Genomic DNA, 7484 nt, shown 5'->3' with positions numbered 1-7484 from the left:
ATCTACATGAAGCTTGTGAACATGTTTTCACGAGCTCCTAGGGTCATTCAATATGAGGCGGCTTCCGCTGTGACACCCCCATCTTACCCATCTCTCAAGTTTATTATTTTAAGGTCAAAGTTATTTATAGTGGGGTGCACAAACGTGCGTCGGGAGCAAATATGCTCTGATACCAACTGTGACACCCCCATTTATTGCGGAAAAGTAAACACGTAATTCTACAGAAAAACTGGTAGGATATGTTTGTAATTGGTTCAACTAGCCAAAAACCTGTCATTTCAAAAACTTTTCTAAACCAATCACAACATTTCCAAAAGGAGGATGCCAACACCTGCAAATGCTAACAGACTAATTTACATAACTATGCTAAAGCTGCGAGAATAAAGTGATACAAACCAAAGAAAAAGAGGGAGACATATGTCCCTAAAATGTATGTGACACAAAAAGGGTTTAAGGGTCACAATGAAATAAAACCAGTCTAGGTCCCAAGGTTACTTTGCTCGCTAGCTCGTCCATGTACCCCATATATGCATCACCTACCTGTCATTCGCATTTTATACAAATACGAAAGCCACAGTCAGTGGGGAGTAACTCGAGTTCTCCCGACCCACGAAATGTCATAATTAATATAACATGTAAACATAAGAATATGAATACGAATCACACACTGCCTTAGCATATAGATGCTAAGGCAATCGTGCTTATCATGTGAACAACAATATAACGCCACATAGTCCTAGCATGTGAATACTAGACCGACTCATACTACACTATCATGTGAATCACATAACATCCAGGAATCCAAACTCTATCAACCATAGCCGGCTTGCATCTCACCTTCTATGATTCATAGAATCATCAAACAAGAAAGGGCAATATATCAAAGACAGGCATAAGTTCTTAGTCCCGTCAATAGTCACTTTGTAACTCAAGTCTATACCACGAGGTAGGGAAGGTAATCGAACCGGTTTCTTGGCTCAGCGGTTACTATTAAGAAAACATGGCCAAGAGACAACACAACCCTAGCCTAAAATCTGCGCAGACCTAGACATGCGGATACACACCACCGCACCCAAGACTCACAACTTTTTTTAAAACAAAGTGAAGTGAGTACCCTAAGGACACCACCGAAGGGTCGGCTAGTACTTAAGCTGACCCCATACTATCAAAATTAGTACCTGAGGTCATGCCCCAACTTGGATAAACATCCACTAGTCAGGAACACAAAGGCTATCAAGCAGTGAACATATACTCGTCAGAGACTATAAAGACCTATCTATGATGAAGGCCGAAACACTCACCTAGGACCTAGTCACAGCTAGTCCCAGCTTGAATACTTTAGCCCACACCACACACGACTCACCACACAAGTCACTTAAGTCATCCACTTAACCATAAGAGGGCAAAAAGTCCCACTTACCAACATGAATTCTAACATTCTATCATGTGAAAGGCTATATAATATTGTCTATTCAGCAGATAAACCAACAGTTCCTCAATAAGTACTCAATACTAATTTCCAATCCTAGCAATTCTAACAATATTTAAGGCTTTAGGGGAAACTAGGGCCATTTCTACAAAATAAGAAGCTATTTAAATTCAATTAACTACACATGTGAAACGGAGATATAATAAATGGCCTAAAACAAGAAAAAGGCCGATTATCTAATTCATTCAACCGAATTTTTACCCGCAACCTTTGACCACTGCGGCAGTGCGGGTCAAGTGCGGTGACCAATCACTCGATTAGCGACATCGCATCAGTCAAAGGGACTAAGGCTCAGTTTTCGGCACAATCAACAAAACATTACAATTATCACCCTAAAATTCATTTGCCTATTAATTACAATTTCATTTTGTAAACGATCCTAACATTATTCATTCACCTAAACACTTATCAAACAACAGGCACACATTAACTACTAATGTGACATTAATTCGTCGAGTAACTCGGAATAGTTACCTTACGCTAGCAAAGAGACAAGTAAAAACTTGAGAAAGCTTCTAAAACCCCAAAATTACTCTTCATCTTCAACCCCATATGAGCCACCTAAAATAATTATGTGAAAGGACGATATTAACGAATTATCTTTATATAAAATATGAGACGTAAATTAATTTAATTATATTTTAAATAAACCAAACTAGCGTCTTAGCCAGGCCACTGCCTAGGCCACGGCCAGGCCACTGCCTAGGCCACGGCCAGGCCACGGCCAGCTGCTGCTAGGCTACAACAGGCCAACCTTATAAAAGTCACTCTCGTCCCAAAAATTAATTCAATCTCAACTCTCTACCCCATCTCTCTCATTACTCCGTCCTATAAAATAATACTCCATAGTAACCAGATTTCCATCTCAATTTCAATATCGATATTGTCAAATATTCCTTAAAGGAATATTTGACAATATCGATATTGAAATTGAGATGGAAATCTGGTTACTATGGAGTATTATTTTATAGGACGGAGTAATGAGAGAGATGGGGTAGAGAGTTGAGATTGAATTAATTTTTGGGACGAGAGTGACTTTTATAAGGTTGGCCTGTTGTAGCCTAGCAGCAGCTGGCCGTGGCCTGGCCGTGGCCTAGGCAGTGGCCTGGCCGTGGCCTAGGCAGTGGCCTGGCTAAGACGCTAGTTTGGTTTATTTAAAATATAATTAAATTAATTTACGTCTCATATTTTATATAAAGATAATTCGTTAATATCGTCCTTTCACATAATTATTTTAGGTGGCTCATATGGGGTTGAAGATGAAGAGTAATTTTGGGGTTTTAGAAGCTTTCTCAAGTTTTTACTTGTCTCTTTGCTAGCGTAAGGTAACTATTCCGAGTTACTCGACGAATTAATGTCACATTAGTAGTTAATGTGTGCCTGTTGTTTGATAAGTGTTTAGGTGAATGAATAATGTTAGGATCGTTTACAAAATGAAATTGTAATTAATAGGCAAATGAATTTTAGGGTGATAATTGTAATGTTTTGTTGATTGTGCCGAAAACTGAGCCTTAGTCCCTTTGACTGATGCGATGTCAGTTAATTGAGTGATTGGTCAGCCGCAATTTGACCCGCACTGTCGCAGGTGGGGTCATGCGGGTAAAAATTCGGTTGAATGAATTAGATAATCGGCCTTTTTCTTGTTTTAGGCCATTTATTATATCTCCGTTTCACATGTGTAGTTAATTGAATTTAAATAGCTTCTTATTTTGTAGAAATGGCCCTAGTTTCCCCTAAAGCCTTAAATATTGTTAGAATTGCTAGGATTGGAAATTAGTATTGAGTACTTATTGAGGAACTCGTTGGTTTATCTCATTTGAATAGACAATATTATATAGCCTTTCACATGATAGAATGTTAGAATTCATGTTGGTAAGTGGGACTTTTTGCCCTCTTATGGTTAAGTGGATGACTTAAGTGACTTGTGTGGTGAGTCGTGTGTGGTGTGGGCTAAAGTATTCAAGTCGGGACTAGCCGTGACTAGGTCCTAGGTGAGTGTTTCGGCCTTCATCATAGATAGGTCTTTATAGTCTCTGACGAGTATATGTTCACCGCTTGATAGCCTTTGTGTTCCTGACTAGTGGATGTTTATCCAAGTTGGGGCATGACCTCAGTTACTAATTTTGATAGTATGGGGTCACTTAAGTACTAGCCGACCCTTCGGTGGTGTCCTTAGGGTACTCACTTCACTTTGTTTTAAAAAAAGTTGTGAGTCTTGGGTGCGGTGGTGTGTATCCGCATGTCTAGGTCTGCGCAGATTTTAGGCTAGGGTTGTGTTGTCTCTTGGCCATGTTTTCTTAATAGTAACCGCTGAGCCAAGATACCGGTTCGATTACCTTCCCTACCTCGTGGTATAGACTTGAGTTACAAAGTGACTATTGACGGGACTAAGAACTTATGCCTGTCTTTGATATATTGCCCTTTCTTGTTTGATGATTCTATGAATCATAGAAGGTGAGATGCAAGCCGGCTATGGTTGATAGAGTTTGGATTCCTGGATGTTATGTGATTCACATGATAGTGTAGTATGAGTCGGTCTAGTATTCACATGCTAGGACTATGTGGCGTTATATTGTTGTTCACATGATAAGCACGATTGCCTTAGCATCTATATGCTAAGGCAGTGTGTGATTCGTATTCATATTCTTATGTTTACATGTTATATTAATTATGACATTTCGTGGCTGGGAGAACTCGGAGTTACTCCCCACATCGACCGTGGCTTTCGTATTTGTATAAAATGCGAATGATGTAGGTGATGCATATATGGGGTACATGGACGAGCTAGCGAGCAAAGTAACCTTGGGACCTAGACTGGTTTTATTTCATTGTGACCCTTAAACCCTTTTTGTGTCACATACATTTTAGGGACATATGTCTCCCTCTTTTTCTTTGGTTTGTATCACTTTATTCTCGCAGCTTTAGCATAGTTATGTAAATTAGTCTGTTAGCATTTGCAGGTGTTGGCATCCTCCTTTTGGAAATGTTGTGATTGGTTTAGAAAAGTTTTTGAAATGACAGGTTTTTGGCTAGTTGAACCAATTACAAACATATCCTACCAGTTTTTCTGTAGAATTACGTGTTTACTTTTCCGCAATAAATGGGGGTGTCACATCCGCATTCTTTGATCTTAACATCAAAGAGGGCCAAAAGGTGAGCCCACATGTGCTCAAGTTGATGGAGCATGTTGAGACCTTGAAAATGCATAAGGTGGAAATTCCCGATGAACTCGTGATTGATCGAATTCTTCATTCCCTCAATAAAATCAAAGCATATGTTCAATTCCGGGTGAATTTTAATATGCAAGATAAGAAGGTTTCCCTTGATGAGTTGCACAAAATGCTTGTGCAAGCCGAAAGGGATATGGGGCTAAGTGTTAGCACCACCAAAGATGTGCTCAATGTTAATCAAAAGAGCAAGGGAACTTTCAAGAAAAGCGGGAAAAAGGGAAAGAAGCGAACTCCCAACAGGAACATAGCTAAGACTTATGAAGCAAGCTCCTCCAAGCCCAAGTACAGTGCCCCCTCCGGGGACAAGTGCCACTATTGTTGTGGAGTTGGACATTGGAAGAGAAACTGTTCCAAGTATATTGGCGACATCAAAGCTGGAAAAGTTACTCCAGTAGGTATATATGACTATCCCTATCTTTTATGTTTCAATCTCAATTAGTATGTGATACAAATTGTGATAATTACCCTTTTTATTGTAAATAGGGCCCCCTCCTAGCAAGGACAAAGGCAAGGAGAAGCAAGTCTAGAGGATCACGAGGGAAGCTAGAGTAGCCGACCATGGTGATGGATCAATGGAAGCTTGGCTTTTAATTTGCTTTGTCTTTAATTTTATGATGAATTTCATGTTTTTAGAACTATTTTGATTTCCTTGTGTGACTTGGAAATTGGTTTGTATCCTTTAAACACGGGTTGTATTTTGGATATTGGTGATTTGGTTTTCAACCCAAATCACTTGTTTTATTATGTTGTTTGTTCTAAAATCATCATCATTGATTACTTGCGTATAGAAACATTAGATAAACAACTCAAATTGATCAAGTAGACGATTATGATGATGGGATCATTATATGTCCATAAGCTATGAATCTGATTCTCCTTATGTCTTTGTTACTTAAAGTAACAACTTACTTATATAAGATCAATTCTAAGAGTTGTAATGAGTTTTTGAATTCATCAAGTAGGGAATTCACGATACCATATGGACATATTATTCTAATTGGATGGTCAACCGTGAGATACCTAGAATAGAGAGTCTATTAAACAGATGACATGGATAAGACTCGTATATTATCAAGCTGCCATGTTAAGATGGCCTTTTAAAGGCTAATATATAGTCTAGATAAACTCCTAATACTCCGTTAAATATATATGTTTGTAACTCACAAAGCTATCTCCCAAGAAGTTAGATGTATTTCTGAGAGATAGAGTGGGAGAAGATTATATCGTCAAAAATCATGGTTAAAAGTTGAAATGTTACTTTGTGAAAGTAATAGAATTATAGAGTTGGAGTGTAAATGAACTATAGTCTATGAAGATAGATTTGAAGTATAGTTCAGTGGGAGTTTATCGCACATGTCTTATTGTTTAAAAATATTACTTTGTGAAAGTAATAGTATCATGACCTTGTTACATACGAGCCGAAGCATTACAATCCGAAAATTGTTACTCAAGAGTAGATTTACTTTAAGGTGCGGGTCTCCTCAAAAGTAAATAGAACTCCAGAGTACACAAATGCATTAGATTGACATGAAGATGTTGATCAAGATAAATTGTGTTAGGAATTGCCATATTTCATTACATGAAGAATGGCAAATAAAATTTCGCTTTTCTAAAAATGGGAATTTAGAGAAGGAAGTGTTTAAAATACAAAAGATTAGATGAAGATCTATGAATCCTAACATATTATGCGTAGCCATCTTAAGTGATCACAAGATGATCTTAAGCTAGCATTAAAGGATTATACTTTTTCGTTCATGTGATTATAGTGAATTGTTTCATTCACATGATTGAAGAATCATGATATACATGAAGTTAAGTGGGAGCTAGAATTGTTTCTCCATGTCATATATGTTGATAACATATTACTTATTGAGAATAATATACCAATGATCTCTTCTGGTAAGAGTAATTGGAAGACTTGGAAAGGGATGCAAAGTATTCTAGATTTTGAATCTATGTGAGAGAAAATTGGCATAGAGTTGAGAGTCTTATGAAGATAAGTTCTTTCGTATCTGTTTAACATCAACAAAGTTGAATGGCTTATTCATGATGATGAAAGTGGAATTACTATGATGGAATCATAGTCGTTCACTGAACCCATTAAATTGTTGATTACATGAAATCGATTACTAATGTTTCCGCCATTAGAACGATTATGTATGCCAACAGACGCACGTGCTGTGATGTACCATATGCTAAGTGCATGATAAGTCAATAATAAGTTAATTCATAAGATGGGCTTATGAAAGCCTTAAAGTACAATTGATGACTTGTACACATGTGTGGATGATAAACTAAGTTAAAGTGTTGAAGGGTTGCACCAACTTTAGTTTCCAAGCTTAAAAGGATTTGATGAAATCCTAAGCAAATGTTATTGACAAAGGAGTAAGAAACTAAGAAATGTGTTTTAGTTTCGCGCATTGCAAATTCTACAAAAGGAATCTAAGTAAATTGTGATAAAATGGTCAACGTAGGGATGAAGAGTGAATCCCTCTACAAATGACTTTATCACAAGTTATGCGATAACAGTGGGAGCTTCTTTCAAGTTAAAGAGCTCAGGTCTAGTATGAAGTCTAGACATATACTTAGAGAAATTCATGTCATTAGAGATGACATTGAATGGAAGGAAATAGCAATTAATAAAGTTGGAATATATGGATATCGGGTATATCCACTTGCCAAGCTTGTATTGCATTTTAACTAGTGTTTTAATACACTAGAGATTAAAGAATATGAAGTAGTAATAGTGTATTGACTATTCATAT

At 37.4% G+C, this 7484-nt stretch overlaps 1 long non-coding RNA gene across 1 annotated transcript; it reads right to left on the bottom strand.

The window, feature by feature from the left end:
* Positions 1-338: 338 nt before the first annotated feature.
* Positions 339-2056, bottom strand: LOC141642090 (uncharacterized). Its single transcript, XR_012543174.1, has 2 exons — positions 1964-2056; positions 339-540 (listed from the first exon to the last, which is right to left on the bottom strand). It is a non-coding gene; the product is annotated as an uncharacterized LOC141642090 (long non-coding RNA).
* Positions 2057-7484: the final 5428 nt, after the last annotated feature.

The sequence above is a fragment of the Silene latifolia genome, chromosome 2, assembly GCF_048544455.1.
Source record: "Silene latifolia isolate original U9 population chromosome 2, ASM4854445v1, whole genome shotgun sequence".
Taxonomy (NCBI): Eukaryota; Viridiplantae; Streptophyta; class Magnoliopsida; order Caryophyllales; family Caryophyllaceae; genus Silene; species Silene latifolia.
The sequence above is the reverse complement of the archived record's forward strand: the minus strand, read 5'-3'. Positions and strand labels throughout refer to the sequence as shown.